This window comes from Conger conger, chromosome 14, assembly GCF_963514075.1.
Source record: "Conger conger chromosome 14, fConCon1.1, whole genome shotgun sequence".
Classification (NCBI taxonomy): domain Eukaryota; kingdom Metazoa; phylum Chordata; class Actinopteri; order Anguilliformes; family Congridae; genus Conger; species Conger conger.
The window spans coordinates 11,813,963-11,836,048 of record NC_083773.1 but is presented as its reverse complement, the minus strand read 5'-3'; the positions used below and the strand labels follow the sequence as shown (position 1 = coordinate 11,836,048).

The 22,086-nt window shown below is 41.5% G+C and overlaps 1 protein-coding gene across 4 annotated transcripts in view; it reads right to left on the bottom strand.

Moving 5' to 3' along the window:
* foxp1b (forkhead box P1b) overlaps nucleotides 1-22,086 on the bottom strand; it is a 183,084-nt gene that overhangs the window by 147,426 nt on the left and 13,572 nt on the right. For all 4 annotated transcript variants that reach the window (XM_061218901.1, XM_061218902.1, XM_061218899.1 and 1 more), the window contains exon 2: nucleotides 6,983-7,090. The gene's annotated coding sequence lies outside the window, so the exon portion shown is untranslated. The remainder of the gene's footprint in view (nucleotides 1-6,982; nucleotides 7,091-22,086) is intronic.

Here is a 22,086-nt window from a genome sequence, read left to right as displayed (position 1 = left end):
TCATAAACAGGAGCACAACATTCCCCTGATGCACTCACATGCAAACCAGTGACTGTTTTACATCCCCAAATCTTTTCTTTTTTTCACCTTTATTTAACCAGGAAAAAGCTCATTCAGATTTACAAATCTCTTTTTCAAGAGTAACCTGACCAAGATAAAAGCAGCAAGAAACATGTCTACAAGTTACTGACAAACATGGTACAAAAACAGGAAACAATTTGAAGGCAACAGAATAACAGAAACCTCCTGCTAATCATAGCACCTACAGACAAACAAACTGTAGTTCAACATAGATTTGAAAACATCAAGCGTAATCAGATTTTTGAGTGTGTTACATCAGTTTTGGTCATCTCCAGATCATTTTTACAACTCAAAACAAATGTCTCGTAGAAACAAAAAAATATCTTCACCACAGGATCCAGCTGGACTCCATTGTTGCATGTTTCAGCCTTGAACTTGACTATGTCATCAGCTGACTCTGAATCTATGGTCTATACAGCTACAGGAAATACAGTGCCCATCAGCGGAGTGGAATATCCTTCAGTGATGAAAACTGGAAGCTGGTGGACCCCCGCCATGTTGTGGGCTCCTTGGGGCGACTGAACCCCCTTTTAGCGCAAGTGCGATGCAAGACAACCGTGTCCTAACGCTGTGGAAATGCAGTCAAGAGTCAGCTGATGACATAGTCAAGTTCAAGGCTGAAACATGCACCAATGGGGTCCAGCTAGATCCTGAGGTGAAAATATTTATTTTTTGGTTTCTACTAGCCATTTGTTTTGAGTAGTAAACATTATCCGGAGATGAACATAAATTGATAAATTGATAGAACATAAACTAAAAGACAGCATGGGGGGGAGTCTTAGTGGTAAAATCATGCACATTTTGGGTGGAGCAGTTTTATGGTACCCTTGAGTGCGACGCCTTACCGTATTTGATCAACATCCCTATTGGTAAGTATACAAACGCATGTTGTGTAAAACGTGAGCAGTGGCAGTCGCCCGGGAAAATACCGTCTGCTAAGTGGATAAATAAATTATAATAATGATCTTGTTTTCCTCCATCTGCATCTCTCTGCACCTGTAGCTACATCAATTATTTGTTTGTGTGTTCTGGCATTCAGCCATGTCATCTTGCCAGTACCTGTCATAAGTCATACAATAATAAACTCAATATAAAGCAGGCGATAGCAAACATAGCCACTTTCCATGTCTATTTCTGCATACGGATTAATAAGCGGCAATGTGCCGGGCTCCTATGCTCCTATGCAAGGGTTTTGGAACGGTTTGAGAACCCCTTGTAAACAGTACTGATGTCACAAACCAAAAATATTTCATAAATGCATCACTGCAACCCAATATACACTAGGGAAGAAAACACTGATAGTTTTTAGAGGCCATTTCCCATTTAGGCACAAGACTACATTTCAGAATGAAGACAAGTCTGAGTGCCTACTTCTCCATGAGCGTAGCCTTCACACTGAGAACCTAGCGCGCTCCGTATTGGCATGTCCAGCCGTCATTTCAAAGAAAAGAGAGCTGGCCGTTTCATATTTCTGACGGAGAAAACACTCGAGGAGTATCCCCATTGATGGTGGATTCCTGATTGGATGTTGCAACGGGGGTACAAAAATCACATCGTTAGCAATGAAATATGTATTATAGTCCAGTTCGGAGTTACTGAAAATAGTCTCCTCAACAGCAGGAAAATAGCAGGTCCGTGCAAAACCCTGCCTGATAAATAAACAGGCAGCCCATCTGCCAGAACCAAAGCACAGGGTGCTGTTCATTCAAGCCTTCTCCCTGTTGCCAAGATAGATGTGGATTCTGAGTGTTAATGAGCCTGTGTATCTTCAGATACTCGCATTTATAACGCGTTTTGTTTACATACTTCATATTTCTAGGAAATGGGTCCCCGCAAACTTGGAATGAAAACCGTTGGCTATAAATTTACAGCTACCAAACCTACCATAAGGACAACACTATCTCTGCATCCACTCAAATTTATTTAGACAAGATAAGTGGATAATTGCTGCCATATAATGGCCAAAGAGACCCAATTTAAATAGCATTTTCACCATGACTGAATAGGCGAAAACAACTAGACAAAGGCTACTAGTTACAGGCTATCAATGAATGAGTATCAATCCATGGGGAAGAAAACATATATAAATGATTAGAACAGAAAACGTAGGACGAGTGCATTCATTTAATGATTCAACACCTGGGGATATGGTGTGAATGTGAGGCATTATCAGGGTTATTTCCAGTGGTGATTACATCAGGCTAGTGACCCAATGTTCCTCCGGCAGCATCCACATGAAGTCGGCCGTTTGTGTGGCAGTCACCAAATGCGCAGAACTCAATTGTGGTCAACAGATGCCTGTTTTGTGGCTACAATGAAAGCTCTCCAGGCACTTCTTGAAGAGCACCCTTAAGGAGCATTATCTCACTGAGCATGCCTTCCTCCAGCAGAAGGGCTCCAACGCACGCGTGTGTGTGTGTGTGTGTGTGTGTGTGTGTGTGTGTGTGTGCCAGCATATGTCAGCTCAATATCCTAAGGACCCTTTTCTGTTAATCATCTTCCAATTCCTCAAGTTTAGAGGCACAAACATCCAAATAAAGGCCAAAACACGCTTCTCTGTCGTCCTTAACGATGTAATACCACTTTAACGCACAAGCGGCTGATAATGCATAATTGCTCAATTAAAACAATTTGCCATGCCTATCTGTCAAACTGATCTCATTTGCCTTGTGCATGTCAGAGGAGCGCACAGACCACTCTACTCCACCCAAGGCAAAACTCTTGTCCGTATCCCTTGGGGATAATTTTCAAAATGGCCACACAACAATGCCGTGAACCCCCGAAATTAATTCCGGTTAACTGTAGAAGCAACATATGAGGTTGTGTTTGGAATTGAAGCGAATGCAGAATGTTGGGAGGCTTTATCTGCTTTTTTCCGAGGTCTAGTATCATTCTTGGGAGAAGAGTAGCAGAGGAGCTCGTTTTCATTCCAGTTCAAATTATGATGGACCATCAATGCGGCAGTCAATCTCCTTCTGGGCAGCAACGAGAGACGTTTTTATTGAGATCACACACTTCTCCATGTACACTCTCTGCACAGGCCTCGCTATGCAATAAAATAAAATAAAACACAATCTAAATAACAAATGAAAACAAAAAAATCAATATTGAAATTCAATATGCACAATAAAATACTAGGGCAATTAAAATCAAGACTATTTGTGGCAGTGTAACAATGCCAAAGCGTAGTATCCTGCATGTTTCTGCTTGATCAGAAGGGAAAAAACAGGCCCTTGTGGGGTAGATAAACTGTATTAAAATCAGCTTACCTCACGTCTTGACCAGAAGTGTCAGCTGACCCTTCTGCCCATTACACTGCAAGGACTAAAGAAATTTGATCTAACACATTTCTGCACATCAGAAACACTCACCCGTTTTTACATCTGTGGGGCACTTGATGTAATTTAAAGCTCATCCACTTTAACTCCATGTAGCTATGGCAATATCAACAGGCCTGCTCTCCTGACCGCAGACGCAAGCTGGGGTGGGTGTGGCTAGCGGAGCCAGGGATCTTGCCCGCCTGGAATACCGACCCAACCTGGAACACCGTTCCAGCGAGCCAAACCAACAATTCGGTGAAAGGAAGAGATTAAATAACTTTCAGCTCCAGAAAAACGATAACCTTCACAGCCCCCGTCAAATTAACTTTCTCACAACTGATAAAAAATATATATATAAAAAAAAAGGACAGTAAGTTAAAATGAATGTGTAACCACACTCGCCTCGTGGTTTTTCACGGAAACAAAGCTTGAAATTTCTCTTTTAGCGCTGTTAATCTAACGCATGTGGCGGCCATTAAATAATAAGCATCAAAGACGAAATGCCCTGTGGTACTCACTGTGGTCTGTGGCACTCACTACACTTTGGCTTGTGTCCATCGAGGGACTTTTTATTTTATTTTTTTACTGTACATCTTTATGGAGCCCGCTATGATAGGTGTGAAGAGTGAAAGCTCTCAGACAGAGACCCATTCTGCCCGCCAAAGAACCCTTGAAGGAGATATGGAATCACAGGGCTCCTTTTGCAACCATTTTTTCTGAGGGTGTATGCTACTCACTATGACATAACCTGTGGTACTCAGTGTTATGTCACTGAGTACCACACCATTGAAAGACATGGCCTATAATATGCGCTATTTTACACATGCATCTTAACCTGCAAATGTTCTAGCAATTTTCTGTGTTTTGGCACCATGTGTGAACAGGAACAGGATTTCCTCCAAATTGCCGGGTGAGACCCAAGCACAGCTCTGGTGGTACTGTGGCACTGGCTGTGGTAATCATCATGACAGAAATGGCCTGTGGTACTACTCACTGTGAAAACGCAGCGGTGGTGTCTGAAAAACTCTTACAGAAAAACATTTGTTTTTTTAAATTTCAGCTCAGTGACTAACACTGTTGGCCACAAAGCGCACTAATGAGGCGTTAAGTTCCATGGCTGCACAGCAGAAGGCTAGGTTCTGCCCCCCCACCCACCGCCACCATCACCCCAAACCCACATCTCATCTCTATCAAAACTCCCAAAACCGCCCACAACTCCCCGTCACAAAATAACAACTGTCACCCTCAGCAGAATTCATTAAAACAATGTTAATATCGCCTCGTTGGTAATGTAATTGTTATAATTGAAATTAAATTCTCCCACAATATTTGGAAGATTTTTAATTGACGTTTGTTGTAATGAATTGCTGGGGAAGCGCAGACCGTCGCGGGGAAGTTCAGAAACTGTAGGTGACGTGGAGATTGGATGAGCGCGGAGCGGAGCGGGGCCTGCTGGGATGGTTTCATCACCGCGGCCGCCCCCCCTGCTGATGACGAGCAGCGGGAACGCGGCTCTTCCTCACAGAGAGGTTTAATTGCGCGCAGATTCCATTACCACGGCACAAATGTCACGCTAACTTCTGATCAGGGACAAGGTGGGCAATGGCTGCCTACCGGGCAACCAGCCAAACGACTACGGAGACCGTGTTCAACCAATCACCAGCTGCCAAAATAATATGGGAAAGGTGCGCGGCAGGGTCAGTAAAAATAAGCTCTGAAGAAAGGAAAACACAAACCTGTCCAACATGGGATCCCATATGCACTCATACCAGTGTTACATAGGATCCAAACTGCATACCAAAATCAGACCAAAACTGATTTAAATCAAACCAACTCTACATACTCTAAGCAAGTGGGAATGAGATCCATACTCATTCCATGCTCATGACTGCTTCATTTGCTTTTTTAACTAGCAATATAATGCATTTTAATTATGCATGATAAGGCCATTTAAAAATAAAGAAATGTTTGGCAAAAGCATATCAAAATGATTTGGGCATTGAGCATGGATTTCCTGGGGTGAATGCTAAGCACTGCTTGTCACAGTATTTTTGGTATAAGAAGCACTTACTTTAAGTACGATTATCAACTTTAAACAGACCAAGGTAAAAGATTACTAATGATGGTAAGGATGACGATATTTATATAAATTAAATTAAATAATAATAATAATGTGTTTAATTAATGTGCATGCACTGACATGCATTTTATTGTATGAGATGGCAACCCTATATTCTGCCCCGGGTCACACAGTTTACTGGGATGTCAAACACAAACAGTCTACTGCCACTACCATGGAGTCTACTGCCACTACCATGGAGTCCAGTGACACTCCAGCAGAGACATCTCCACAGAGAAAAAGAAAATGATGTGGGGAAATGCAATATGTTTTAAACCTTGTTTAGTAATGTATAAGGATTAGGCTTTAAAATCTGAATAAAATGCTAAATAAGATGACACAGAGGGGCATCTTTTATAAGTTTGTATTGTAATATTGTACATTATAAGTCTTTTATCACAGTGTCCAGACAAGACAGCAGTTGGAACACTGGAACTTTTTTAATGGAAAAAGTAAAAGCTCTACACTTGTTTTACTTTAGAAATGTTGTGATTTTCCATTTCTGCAAAATAGCAAACACAGTCACTTCTTCTGTTGAAAGATTTGAACAAAAGGCACGATTCATAATGCGTTTCCTCTCAGGTTTGGCTTAATTACAAGATATATAAGGTAGAGGCAATTGTATAGTTGTCACAGTGAAGGTGCACAAAATAAAATAAAATATATCAATATTACTGCTTTACTACTACGACTACTACTACTACTACTACTACTACTACTACTACTAATAATAATAATAATAATAATAATAATAATAATAATAACAATAACAATAACATTTAAAAATTCCACAATTTATTTTAGAAGAAAGAAAAGAAAATCTCAGTTCTGTTGGTGATCTCTCTATCCATATCAGTGAGAATACAATTTGGAAATAAAAATTGGATTAAAAAAGGTCACATGTCTCTTACATAGTTTAAATAAATATACAAGGACAGCAGTAATTAACTATTGAGCAAGCAATACGCTTTTTTTTGTTGAAGATCATTTTATTTAAATTAAATAATGTTTAGTTTAAACTTTCAGAAATGTTTGCTTTCTTTTCTAATAAGATGCAATACACATGTAACCCTAAATATCAGCATAATCATTTTATCAAATACAATGTGACACAATTTAATTACAAAATATACCATTAGAATTTGTTAATTTAATTAGAATTCCATTTAAATAAAATCCCACTGCAATTTTAATTAAAAGTATCAATCCAAAAAAAATAAAATAAAGAAAAATAATAAAAAATAATGCAGTGGCAAAATTTTGATTTGAGTAAAGCTGGACATGGTATCACCCAAAGTTTTCCGAGACTTGTTTTATTTGTTTATTTTGTCTATTTGTTTGTTGCGTTTATTCGTTTCCGTTGGTTTCTCAAACCGTTTACACAAAATAATTTCCATAAAGACATTGCGAATATGTATACCACAGTACTGACTCTTTGACGATGCTAATAATGATTGCTTACCGTTTTCACTTGTTTTAGTAAGATGGACATTCCATCAGTCCAATGGGAATTCAGAACAGAAGCCTTCAAGCCCCAATCATCAGGGCCCAACAGAAGACCTCACAGTGCCTAAATCAGACAAGAGAGAGAACAGACAGATAATCAAGTTACAAACAGGAATTGACACCATTTCTAAGGTGGGGAAAGTACCTTTCGTTTATTAAACTTGCACACCCAAAACTGAAAATGGAGTGAAAAATGTGACATATATGACACAAACCACAAGTATTTAACTTGAATTATGACACATATCTTCCTATCCCTTATTGGCAGACCTACATACATTTGAAGAGATCCAGACTGTCTTTGGTTCTTTTTATAGCCCCGACTTTCAATATGAATAATATTATAAAACAGCCTAACAATCACAAATCAAAACTGATGCCTAATCTTACTTAAGGATCAGAATTCTGATTAAAAAAACATGTTTGAAAGCTCGAGCAACTGTGGAAAAGTGGTACACTCAACATACTCCAAAGCCACAAGTTTTGCATACCTACACAGGCTTTCCAACTAGCACAACACACAGTAAGCTCCAACCAAAGTGAGTCACGCCAGTTAACATCATTAATAAACATGATCATCAAAAATTACACCTGAACAAGCTTGACATTTAGCTCAACACATTTACATTTCTCACAAACTCTTTTTAGGGAGAAGCAGTGGAAAATTTCAGTAAATACAATTCAACTTTGGTATTATCAGTGTATTGTGCTGGCATTTGGTGATTTTGCTCACTGTCTGTTGTGAGATGTAACTTATTTATTTTACTCATGAAAGAAGGGGACAGCTAGAAAGGAAAAACTCTCACACCTATTAACACAGAGAAAACCGTGAGGTTATCTCAAAACTCATTTTAATGATCGTTTTGTTGCTTTGACAACTGTAGGTGCCAAAAGACTTTAAGACTGATATGATCAGTAGAAACGGCAGAATATGCAAATGGACGGAAGTCACACGACGAACTGGAAAACTGATAGCTTACCGTCTCACACATGAGCAAGTTCGCATATGTGCACAGCGTAAATGCAGTCCACGGACACACTACGCACGGTGACACGAGTGGCTACTCGCGTCTCTCTAGACCCTCACCACTGTGGGGGGGCCATACAGCTGATGGGGACCCCCGGCATCAGCTGACCGAGTGTTGGACTGCGACTCTCCGAGAAGGAACCGGACGAGACACAACAAACCGCGGCGCTGACATCTCGACCCGTGGTAATTTATGAGTGTGGAATTCCGCTAACCCCATTAGCGCAGCGTTTCCACGGCGAGCCTACATTCCTCGCCTGACATCAGTCTCCGAGCGCCGGCTGATAAGACCCTGCTGATTAGCCGCCTATACGCATGTCATTAATCAACAAAAATATGTTGATCCCAACAGACGACTCTGCCCACGGTATTTATGTCTCCACCATTTTGGCTACACTTTTATCAGGAGTCCATTGTTCAAAGGGGGGGGGGGGCGCAGGGGCCCAGAGCTTTCTTCTAGAATGTGCCATGTCACCTCTCTCCACTGCCATTAACCTGCGCTGTGAAATATGTTTCTGCTGCACTAACACAAACACAAAAATATATTTCCACACAGAATGGAATAATATCCAAATACGCTGCAGAGAAAGGGGAGAGGTATAATATTCTCTTTTTTTTGTAAAAAGGCTTCTGTAAGCCAGCTGTTCCAAGCAATGTGCCTCAACTCAGAAACATGTGGTTTTAATCCTTCCTTCACACAAATTACAATCCTTGTCAGTTTCAAAAGAAACCAGTTACCAGCCACTTTAAAGCAGTTTGTTAATTGCCACTTATTTGTGTGTCAAGTTTCCGAGCAATTTGGGAAAGAAACTCGGGAGAGCTTTTGGAGAACAGGTTCTCGTGCGTTGAGCGTGAGCTGAAGTGTAGTGGTTTGTTTTCTGCAAGGCAAAAAAATGTCAGCAAGACGCACCCCTCCCCTCCACCACCACCCGAACCCAACTTATTTTCCACTGTCACATCTCGACTGCAGGAGCAGTGGAGTGTGGAGAATGAGCGTACAACACACACTCCAAGGTCTTCCACCGCTCTGTGGTATAGCATTACACCACGGCTAAAAAGTCACTGCTCCGACCCTCTTACGAGAGACATTATCCAGAAAGCCCTCCATCATTGCCGATTCTTGGGTGGGTTTCGTTTTACACACTTTAATATAATTGTGTTTATTTCACCCGGTCCTCAGGCGGAGGGGTCGTCCGCGGCCGCTGACAGCTGAGGTCCCTGCTTCGGTGACCTCGGACGCAGAGGCGGGGAGGCCATTTTGCGGACCGGGGCCCACTCCAGAGGCGAGGTCCTCCGGCTCTCCCCGCCGGCTCTCTGAATGGAAAGTGAACCGCCGGGCGTACTGGATCAATGGCCTGACCCGTGGGCTCACCCCACTCCCCGCCCGCCTGGTCTAATAGGAGCCGGGCTCGTGGAGCGCCCCTGGATGACCCCGGCGGCTCAGTACCATTATAAGAAAGTGGTCTTCCAGCGTAGACGCCCACTTGACCCGGGGATGCAAAGTAAGAGAGAGAGCCACATGATTTAAACTCCTCCCCGGGCCTCGCTGACAAGGTCGCGGGGTCAACGCAGACATTAACAGGTCAGTGTGCAGCCCACTTGGGAACAATTACTCCCAGTCACAGCTAAGTGGACACTTGATTGAACACGACGCAGGCAGGACACACATCCCACAGATAACAATCCCGCGAGCCGTTTAAAATAAAAAGCCCTTGTGATTCCGCCTTTATGGGCAGAATTCATCTTCCTTTTCCTTTTAAAAGAAGGCGCGAGTGTGACAGAGAGCCGTTCTATCGGGCGTGAGCGTAACTTACCGTTAAAACGCTCCCGCCCCACGCCGGGCGGGGCAGGACGACAGCAGGTGTCATTGAATTAAAAGAACACCTATAATTACAGGAAAAAACAAAACCACTCCCGGGTGTTTTTATCAATGTGACACGGATAATCGACTTTTAAAATTAATGTATTCCTAATTCAAATCACGGTGCAGATATTTATCGCGTGTATGCGTGTGTGAGGGGGTGCGGGTGAGGGTTGAGGGAGGGTGTCTTTGTCCTTGTATAACACCGTAACTAAAATCTGGTTTGAGAACCTGATTCAAAAACGCATCAAAAAACACAGGGGTTTGCAAGCTAAATGAATCAGCTCTATCAGAGACCAATTTCAGTACTGAAAACCAGGTACTATAAGTCAGTGTTGTAATACTAGTAGGAATTTAGTTTCATTGAAACATTTTACAAAATGTTTGTCACATTGCTAAATACTGTTTAATGCCTGCTTCCAGTGCGAGATTTATAGTTTCCATGCATTTTATTGCAGAAATCACATTAGCTATGACAAAACTTCTCATAACTTACTCCACTGTACTTACTGTAGTCTATAATAACAAAACAACACAATCATATAGCAACAAAGATGAAATTCTGAACACATCCTATGAAGCAGTTGCCTTTGTAGATGGGCATAAAATAACTGAATAACCCATGGTCAATCCGTGCAGTTTAAGAAACTAGTAGTTGGTATATTACAAATCATTTACTCTAAATGTGTCCCTCGCACAGAAAATGAACCACTTGACCTCGGCAAAGCAAGTGAGCAGTGCTATTTTCAAATTTAGTAACTCACAGCCATTTTCAACTGATGTGCTCAATGTTCTGTATACAAGAGTATATTGGATGCTTTTTATTTGCAGCATTTGCTTTCTACTTTGTCCCCAAAAATAAAATAAAACACAACCACAAAAACCTTCGCATATGTGAAGCGTGGAGTGTCAAATGGAACGGAAAACTTAAATAACATATGGGATGCATGAAATGGTCAATTCAATCTTGCCATTTATTATTTATTAATCAAGAAATGTGCATTCACGGATGAACGGTGATGACAGGGCATTTTTTGTTTATTGTTATTATTTTGCCTGCTTTTCAAAATCAATTCCACGTTGCTGCTTCTCGAGCAGCTGCAGGCTGTTAGGAGCCTGCCGATGACACAGCTCCCCACTTGTCCAGGAGAAAAGATCGAGACGGAGAGGGTTGCCACATCTGCAGCTGATGAGTACGGGTGCAAAAGTGTGGCAGACAGAGGGAGGAGATGAGAAAGAGACCTGGAGCAGCCTTATTCAATGCATTCTTCTATTCAAGTAGCACACACACACACACACACTCTCGTTCTTTCTGTCTCTCACTCACTCACTCATACCCATACTCACACACTCAGTCAGCCAGTCACCCGTCAGCCTGTCTCACGCACGCACGCATGCTCGCACACACTCTCTCGCTCTCGCTCTCTCTCCCACTCTGTGTCTCTCTCTCTCTCTCTCTCTCTCACACACACACACACACACACTAAAAATAGTCACTTTTTCAGAAGGCAGAGAATCACTTTATCCCAGAGTCTGCTGGCCTATCCCATTACGGCACCGGCCTATCACAGCCACTTCCTCAGCGGCTGGCACTGAGAGGCAGAGGATCCAGGAAGCAGTGTGTTAGCGCATAGCGTTAGCGCATAGGAAACGAGCTGCAGCACTGGGCTTCTCCTCTCCCTGCTCATTAACTGGGCTCCGTTCCAATTCGTTTAGGACCCCTGAGATACAACCTTCCTCGAATTTACCGAAATGACACAACATTAACAGATTTGCATATGCAAAACGGCGAAGCAACAGGCATTCCTGCTCAATTGACCTATTGCTTGTTGTGGCAGCCGAGTTATTCCCTGGGACGATTTTGTAACCAAGTGGGCGTCATGTGAATACCATCTGGGTAGCACTTATTTAAAGCTGGCAGAAGTCCCGTGGCAGCCAGCCTGGCACTGAGGAGGAAGGGAATAAACTGCATCATTTACTTAACATCCATTTGCTGGTGTGCCCGTTAAAAACCCATGACTAAATAATTTGGTTATTTCAGCTGCCAGTTACTGCTGTCAGCCAAATTGCACTGTACATGTGACAAACAGGGCAACTGTAAGCAGGCGGATAAAAGGAGAAATTGAGATGCACCGCCGGAAATTACATCTAACTCGAGGAAAAAAAAAACCCTCATCTATTCAAACTAAAGACATCTCATACAACAACAAAACATTAACTCAACAATAAACATTATAATTACAATTAAAAATACCCTTTATTATGTCTAGCTGTTGGGACTAGACTGATTCAGGGATTCAACTGGAGTGACATGAACAGAATGAATAGCCCAAGGTGGGTCTACATCTGCATCTCCCAATTTGTTGGTAAACAGAAAAGTCCACACTGCCTAAGCAACAGGAAGAGGAAAAGCCCCCTCTATAGAAACGATCAACATGAGAACAAAAACGCTGAAAGGCGAAGGGATATTTCTAAAATGGCTGTCGGTGGCATTTCAGGACTGAAAACCTGGCTGGAAAGTAATTAAATGGAGATGTGCATTCCCGCTTCTGACTTTCCATTTAGCTGTGGGAAGCAGGGTGGCTAATTACCATAACGGGGTCCGACCTGTTATCTGTTAATAAAGGCAAACCTTGCAAACCGCTGAACCATGGGACAACTTTCAGTGCAACGCCACACAGAGCTCCCCGTCAGCAGCCATTTCATCTGTTTCTCCCGTCTGCTCCGCGCGCGCTGTGTTTACACGCCCTTCACAAACTATTGTTTGGATGCATTGATAATTGTGCTGCAGTTTGGCATGTGCAGTTCCCATTGGGTCCTACAGTGACAAAAACACAGACCATGGCATACGTCTGAAGACACAAAGTCGTACACGGTGCACGAAACTGTGCGTAAGCCTCGTTAAAACAAAGGGCAGTGTCCTTCATCTGAGACCATTTGAAATCGATTAAGAGTTTGTAACTGACAATTTGCAAGTTAAAGACCCTCTCGACATGATATAGACCTGTGCTTTTTAGAGAGGACAGCAGTATTATACTGGCACGTATAGTGGCAACCGATCTCAGGAAAAGGAATAAAAGCAAGGCAAGGCTTAGAGTTACCCAAGCATATTGATTTTTTTTAAGTGTCTGTTATATTTTTTTTTAAACAATACTGTGGCATGTGGTTGATGGGTGCAGTATTACACACCTGGGAGATGTTAGTATTAATACTTGGCTGAAAATATGCACTGTCTATACACCATTATTTCACCAGATATTGTCATTTGCGGTGATGACCCAGAGAATCAAAGTGGATAGGGAATAGAAGGAATCGTGGATGGTTATGAGACCAGATGCACAGAACAAAGCTTTATGTGGGAATCTGACCAGGACAGCAGGGCTAATACCCCCATTCCCTCAGAAAGTGCCACATGATCTTTAATGACCACAGCAAGCCAGGACCTTAGTTTACATCCCATTCACCGTCACATTTTTCCCCACTGAGGATACGTATGGTCATCAGAACAAAAAAGACTGGGGTTATAACATTAAAAAAAAAAAAAATAGAAAAACCTAGAGAAACGTAGGGCACATTTCACCAAGTCAGATTACGAGGGGGGAGCAGGTTCTCTTAAATATTTAAATTGGGAGTATTAAAATATTAAATCTCAAATTAGTCAACTAAATCCTTAATCCAATTCTGCAAAATGCATGCCTGGTTCTACTCCAACCATCAGCACGTTGTGAACAGAAAGGCTTCACACTTCTTAAGCCCAAAACCGCCAGAATCTGTGAAGGCAATGAAAGATCAATGAATGCCATAAAGGGTAACTCCAGCAAAAAAAAGTTTCATACCGTACTCCATAATGACCAAATAAAATGTTTGTTTGTTTCCCACTGTGTGGCCATGTTATATAGTTTTGATGTCTTGAAAAATCTTTAGACTGATTTAGACTGATTTCCACTGTTCACTATGGAATAATGAAATAACAATTCCAAAAACAATGAGAGATCCATGTTCTGCCACTTGTTTGATATCAGGAAATATGCCATTTTTGGTATAAAAACATAAACTTTTGAAATTCGGGCAACAATTCCCTTCTTGAATGCACTCTTGTTCCAATAGGCGCCATGGCAACAATCTTGCATGAATGCTATTGTAGTAGTTGAAATCCACAATGTTGTACACTTTGTTGTACGTTGCTCTGGATAAGAGCGTCTGCTAAATGCCTGTAATATACTTTCATGTAATGTACTAGCCTATATTTATTAGATCATTTATTGTGGGTTTGGTAGGGTGCAGGCTAAAGCCTGAGAACCACTGGTAACTTAGCTATACTAAGAAAGCTGCCCTGTAGGATACAGAAGATCCTGATTGTCTAGTGGGGACCAACTCCACCAACCTCAGTTTGGTTCACTATGATATAAGGACACAAAAATGTAGAAATGAACAAATAAAAGTAGACAAAATATAACATAAGTACCCCTTTCTATTTGTAGTTATTTATGTATATAATTGTTTGTATTCATATATTTATTTATGTTGCATTCTCAATGCATCTTACAAAATGGCAGGGAAGGCCATTCACCAAAGCTTTGGAGGACATTTCTTTAGATGAAACAGGCCATTCCTTTAGATGAAACAGGCCTCCCAGAAGTTAGATTTTTGAGGTACAAAAAAACAAAACATTAGTGGCAACTGCTCCTTGTTGAGGACCAATCCTGAGCAGCAGTGAAAGCTATATGTTGATCTAATTTCTGTGCTTGCTGTTGCAGTTATATTTGCTGACAGACAGCAATGGACTTTGGCCCATGAGGCTCCATTAGGGGAGTCCAACAGCAGACAGTCTATACCATACACCTATTCTGCTCTGCCACGCCTCTCAAACTCAACCTGGTTATTCTTTATCATCTAGGAGGATGGGTTCGGTAACGCTATAGCTATGGATATTAGATCTTGGGCCATATCCTGTGCACAAGTTAAAAGAGCCAGAAAGTAATTGGCTTCAGCAGTCCATAAGTATTTGGACATTGACACGATTTTTGTTGTTTTGGTCTGTGCTCTAGCACATTGGATTTGACATTAAACAATGAATATGAGTCTGAATATCAGCTTTAATGTGAGGGTATTGGAAGAACAGTGTACGAATTGCAGCCCTTTTTATGCAGGTGCCCCATTTTAGGGGGACCAAAATTAATTGGACAAATTAACGTACATATGTAATCTTGGTCATATTCAATATTTGGTTACGAATCCTTTGCATTCTGTGACTGATAGGCATCATTTGATGCTACGTATCTGGCCTGGTCAGGCACAGAAAAAAACTTTGCTTTAGCATTATGTCTGCTGTCTTTGTACTGCTGCAAGGTGAAGCGGGATCCAATGAGTTGAGGGATGTGGTTGGATCTGAGCAGATAATATGTTTCTGCACACTTCAGAATTCATCCTGTTGCTCCTGTGAGCAGTCGCATCAAAGTACGCAAGTGAGGCAGGCTGAGTGACAGCCATACATGCTGAAACCATAACACTACCTCCACCATATTTGGCATATGAGGGGGATGCTTTGGATCATCAGCAGTTCCTTTCTTTCCCCACACTTTGCTCTTGCCATCACTTTGGTACAAGTTAATACTAATCTCATCTGCCTTAAGACTTTGTCCCAGAACTACACAGTTGACGAACACACACATCATTAAGGTACAATACTGGGACCCGCAAGGTCAGCGGTTCGATCCCCAGTGGAGCCACAATAACATCCACACAGCCGTTGGGCCCTTGAGCCCCTTAACCCTGCATTGCTCCAGGGGAGCATTGTCTCCTGCTTAGTCTAATCAACTGTATAAAAACACGTCAGCCAAATTATATGCAATGTAATGCATTAGCCTATGTTCTTGAGGCTAACCACAGTGATTTGCATCTTGCAGTGAGCCCTCTGAGGTTATGCCGATGCAGTCTTATCTTTAGGGTAGCCTTTGACACATAATGGAGAGGGTTCTTGATCTGTTTGACAGTAGAAAAGGTTTTTTTTCCTCCAATTGAAAGTACTCTTCCATGGTCTATCGGGTCCTTTGTGATTGGTCAGTGCACCTGTGTGCTCTTGCATCAAACCGTTAATTTTGACAAACCCAATATTTTGGCTATGTCTCGGATTTATTCTGATTTTTCAGCCTCATGAAGGCCTGTGTAACTGGCATTGACTCTTCTTCCACATGCTGAGAGACAACAGCTACAGACTCCAAATGCAAATGCCATGCAACTCTAGACCTTTTGTTAGCCTTCTTGAACTAATGATGCAACAACATACAGCTGGCCAAGAAGCAGCCAAACAGCCAATTGCGCAATACGGTTCACTCAATACGGATGCAAAAACCGTCAAATTAAAATTGACAGTGCACACTTTAACCTCACATTAATGGTTTCTAACCAGCTAGTTAACTAGTATATGATTTCTAATCCAACGTGCTGGAGTACAGACCGAAAAATAAATAAAAACAAAGTGTCACTGTCCAAATACTTATGGACCACACTGTATATATAAACACATGCACATGAAAACACAAATACAATAGGAGTACATAAACACACAAACATTATCTATACCGTGCCATACACATACTTATATTAAATGATTTATACCAAGGTAGACTACTAAATATCAATCATAATGATGTATGTACATAGCATTACAGTAACCCACACATCTACACCCTGGGAACATGACATGTAGTAGATGAAATCATCGTGAGATTAGGCACATCACATCAGCCCAACTATGAATCGCTGTCTGCTGAACTCTGACAGATCACAGACGCGCCGGTGGAGAGACACGCTGCGGTTTATCCTGATGAAGGAGACAACGCCACGTGACTGATGGTTTCATGATCTCATAAGCTGGAAAGAAAAACAAACCGTGACTGCTGGCACAATACAAAAAGGTGTGGTGCTAGTCTCACATACAGAGCACAGGTAAACACAGAGAAGGGTGGGGACACAACAAACACACATCTCATACTCCTGCATGTTATTTTTAAAGGCGTGCCACTGTACTGCCAGCCTGAAGGTCCAACAAATCCACTCAGCCATCAACAAAGTCAGTCGAACTCGTTCACCTGCAAGTACTCCACCTTGAGGAGTTACTGCAACAGCAATTAGGCCGTCAGAGTGGACTCGACATCTGAACTCACACTACTTTCTGTGTGATATGGGCAACGTCTTATTTTATCACTACCGAGGGAGAAAACACAAAGAGGACTAGTGACAATCCATCTTTTCATATTGTAATGCAACCATTTTGCTAGAAAAATAAATATATATATATATTATTTCTTATAAATATATTAAAATATATGACAGCAATTCAAGTTCATGAACTGATTTAATTTCATCACTAACAATTGTATACAAAGTACAACAAAAGCACTCAAACTCCAATGCATATAAAGCAAAAGAATAAAGGGTGATCACTAGATGAACTAGGGGCTTGCCTTTGAGTTCATATACTGTATTTACTCATCTACATGGAGACCAGGGTATGGAAACAAACCTTAATAGAGACGCCTGATAATTCATCACACACACAGCTTTCATACTGAAATGAGGCCACAGCTAAAACCGCCCAGCATGCCAGTCTTCGTGTGTGTCTTATGCAAAAACTGAAAACAAACAACAGCACAGTGACGTACTGGAGGCCAAAACAAACCACCAGCTAAATATTTACTTGAGGCCACGGCTCCCAGAGGGAAACCTATTGCCTCAGACTAATAAACAACAAAACAATGCCTAATGCAGAACCACCTACATCTGTAGCAGGGGACCTGGCCCCGCCCTGTTTTTAACGTTCTGCGCAAGAGCAAACCCACTCAGGAGTCTGAACAAACACAAGTCACACGCTCCGTCCAACACGGTAAACAACACAGTTGGGAGACCTGTTGGGACACAAAGCTAGCAAGCGGCAGAACAAAAATAATCACAAGCATTACATTTATGCTGCCGGGGACGATCCCTTTCGTCTTGCTCTGCTTGCAGCTGCAGAGCCCTCATCAGCCGTGGCGTACTGCCAGGAATATGCTTACCCTTAAAAGAAATATGCATTCATATAATTACATTGATGATGATATACTACTTGTGTTCGTCAATATTCCATTTGAATATGTATATTGTTTAGCAAAAGTCAAAGCTGCACCTATGGCTCAAAATAGCCTATATGAAATTCTCCAGATTCTCCAAGATCCCATTTGAGCCCAAAAATTAACCTCTTCTTAGTTCATCTTTCCAGGGAATCCTGCCGACTTTCCCCATTTTCCCCATGCTCCCTGTGAGGAGGAGGCGGAGGACAGGAAGGAGGAGGAGGAGGAGGAGAACCAATTATTGGCTTCTGTTCACTCGCGTTCGCTCCTGGAGGAAGACTACGCAGCTGTGGCAATAACCCGCAGACTTTCATCTCTACTCTGTTCAAATACGGGAGCAAGGCCCACTCTCCCAGACCTGAGCGACGGAGATGATTACAGCCTCCCATTAGCACACGTCCAGTAAACATGCATCATATAAACAAGCACCCAGCAGTCAATTAGGAACAACCTATTTCATCTGCACTCAAATCAGTTCTACGTACACACATTGAGCACAGCACAAGTTAAAAAAAGATGCTTCATACTTCAAAGTGAAGTTTCATCAGGGTAGACTCCTTTGAATTTACCCTCAGATACAATTGCAAAATGCATCAATTTGCCAAATAATTAAAATACTAGAGCCGACTGTCCAATTAATATGCACAACATACAGCTACTTGTTAGACCCATCTTAATTGTGAACGCTCATCTGCCATATTATCAGGTCTAGCGTGAAAACATCATCTTCCTGAAAGCGGTTGAGAAATCAAATGTATCCCCCCCTCTTCCTGTTGCACCCAGAGTGAAACAGAACATTGTCTGATTCAAAGGGCCATTGGAAAGTGAGCGTTAACAACCCGTCAACAGAATTAGCATGGGCGCGCTCTCCCCGGTTCGCCCGTCTCCACTCAAACCCGTGCTGCTGGCGGCTCACGGCTCTGTGCTCTGATGGCTTATCACACCGCCAAGCGCCGGGCGCTAAGCCGGAGCGGCGCGCCCCCCGAAACGTGATCAAAGCCGACCAACTTTCCTCCCGGTACGCTTGACGGAAGAGCGGGCCCTGCCGTGGTAATGCTCGTGTCAGGGAGGAGTTGTGCGCGGATGTAAGACTATATTAAAGGCATCAGGACCGCCGCTCATCTGCATGAAGTGTGACAGTCGGTGTGTGCGTTACGAATCCCCGGGTATTACGGGCCTGTGCTTTGAGGTTCCCATCATTAATGGCCACAAAGCAGAGCCGAGCTTCTGACTTCTGACAGCAACGGCAGATCCAGCCGGCAGCAGGGCCGATGACTAGGACTATGTGGGGAAAAGTCTAGACGTAAGAAAATAAACTTTCAGCCGTTGTAAATGTTTAATACAAAACTGGTCCAAGCCAATTTCTTTGCTAAATTGAACGTTAGTAATCGGCTATAGGCTATTATCTGCGCATATCATAAAGTTCACTCAAGTAAGATGCTTTTTTACATGCAAGTTTCCAGCTACAATTTATCACTTAGAAAAATATTTTTACATGTCTGAGTAAGGAGACTAAGGATAATTAAGCTTCAGCAAAAACAAGCACACACAGGGCTCTTAAGAAACGGTATGCCTACTAATAAAATAAAACACTGTAAAATACATTATTTATATATTTATATATTATTTAATCCACAATTGTGGATGTGGGAGGATTTGCACTTCCAAGACCTTCTGCAGATACAACTGAAAAAATGTTTGTGCTGCAGATAGATAGTCAATCACAGTGAGACCTATAGCTTGCTGTATCACAATCATATACTTCCCTATTATCACTGTGTTCACTATGGTAAGATGTTCTTTTCGAGTGACAGAATCTTCACAATGAAGTAGTACACTAAGATACTGTCAAATAACAAGCGTTTAACAAACATAATTTAATGTGTCTTATTAAAAAAAAAGATTCTCAATATGCAGCCTTAAGTCTTAAAATACTACCATGAATTCCTACTACTCTTTTCCTCTATTTTTCTGATAATTTATTTGCATGTCCGAATGCTTATTTTTATTTGTACAAACATTATAGAGGCAAAACAATTTTATACTAGATTTTGTTCAATACTGTAAGGAAGTGTTTCAAGACATCCTGGATAATCTGCCAAATATGCTAACCATCTTCTTAAGACAATAGCATATAACACATACAAACTGATAGCTCAGAACTATGCTGCATAAATTGGCATTATGTGACTAAACGTCAGACTAAATAGGATCATTGGTAATTAAGATAAATTAACGAATCTCAGAGCAAGTATGTAAACCCAACTTCTGAAAGAGACATTCTTTGCATTTAATCTGAACTGTTTGTATTGTGCATCATTTAAATTGCCGTCAAAACACAGTCACAGCTTTTTTTTTTTTCATATAGGCTTTGAAATGTTACTTTCATGCGTGGAAAACTTTCATGTCATACAAGGTTTCATGTCAGAAGTTAATGGTGCGTCTGACCTGCATGCAAGAGTACAGTAATACTGTTTCTGAGATGAAGTCTCAAAAGAACTTTTGGTTGTGAAACGGCTAGCAGAGAATGACAAATAAGAGAGATGTTTTTTTTCTCTGAGAACATGGCAATGGCCAGTATGATCAAGCTACAATTTGTTCTCTCCAAATAACATCATATTATATTAGCTTTCATACAAGCATAACTTCCCATGGACACATGTGCCCACACTCTCCATAACATGTCAACAATTGGCCTCCTTTTCTTTTTTTTTTTACAATAAATAAAAGAACGTCATTGGAGCTGGAAAGACTACATGTATACAGTACATACATACATGCATATGTACACATACATATTTACAGTATATACACACAATACATGTATATATAAAACACATTATTTAACCTTTTTACTACTTTTTGAAAAGCAGGTAATTAATGTGCTCTGATCATAAAACCATAAAAAAGCTAAATGCATGCGACTTCTAAGCTTACTCTTCATATAATTAACCATATTTGACCCCGAAAAAAGAAAAGCTTTTTACATTTATTTTGTAAGCTTTTGTATATTCACACTTTACTGGATAAATGTCAATACCTTGGGCAGAAGTCAGACTGCCAGTCCTGCAGATTAAGCACTCGGTGCCATTCTCCCATCTGGTCTATAAAGGTGTCTGACACAACAGCAAGTCTGTAGGAGGACCGCAGGAGCAAAATATTTCAAAAAGCAAGATCACTTGCTCTGAAAAACTGTAAAACATTGTCCTGGTGACCTAATTTTCTAAACCTATCTAGAACTACCTCCTAAATGTATTTTAATGCAGAAACCCCCATCTTAAGGTTTGAGCCTGCCATCCAGCTAGTACAGAATCAAAAAATTTTTTGGAAAATACCCCCTATGGGCAGAGTCCCGACAATGCGCCTTTCAGTGCAATGATGGAAAACTCTGTGACCCTCTCAGACCTGAAAAGGGAAGGAGTGATGGATAGATTACCACTTCAAACTGCTGTTGAAGTTGATCTGATTGAAAGGATTATGACATATAAAATGAGAGATGGAGCTGAAAGTAGGAACAATTTCAAGACGGCCTGGATGAGAATAAATGTCCCCTTTTGTCAAATGTCTCAGAAGTACTCTTTGCTATTTATTAAATAGTCATTAACATTCCCTAATGGCTTTACTCTCTCATCCCAAAGCTGTTCTTAGGAAGTCACCATTAAATACCTTTAAAAATAATTATTGGTCACCAAGCATGCTTCTTAAATGAAAATACAGATGTGGAGGGGGGGGGGGGTTTTCAAGAAATAAGGAACAACCAACATGCAAAGTGTAAGCACTGGTACCTATAATCCACAACCCTGCATAACACTCGCTTCAACTCATCACCACTAAGGCAGTGTTGCCAATATAGCTTCAGTCACAAAATTAAACAGGTTCCTAGATGAGAATGAGGCCAACTGCATTCCACCAGGAGAGAGGCGAGGGAACCGAACCACAGCACAGGTGCATGATGGGAGAGCCAGGGGGGAGAGAGTGAGCACACACAGCACACCAGACAGCTGGGAGATACAGGTGTGGAGGTCTACCTTGCCAGCTAAACACAGTCTGCAGCATATGGCAAG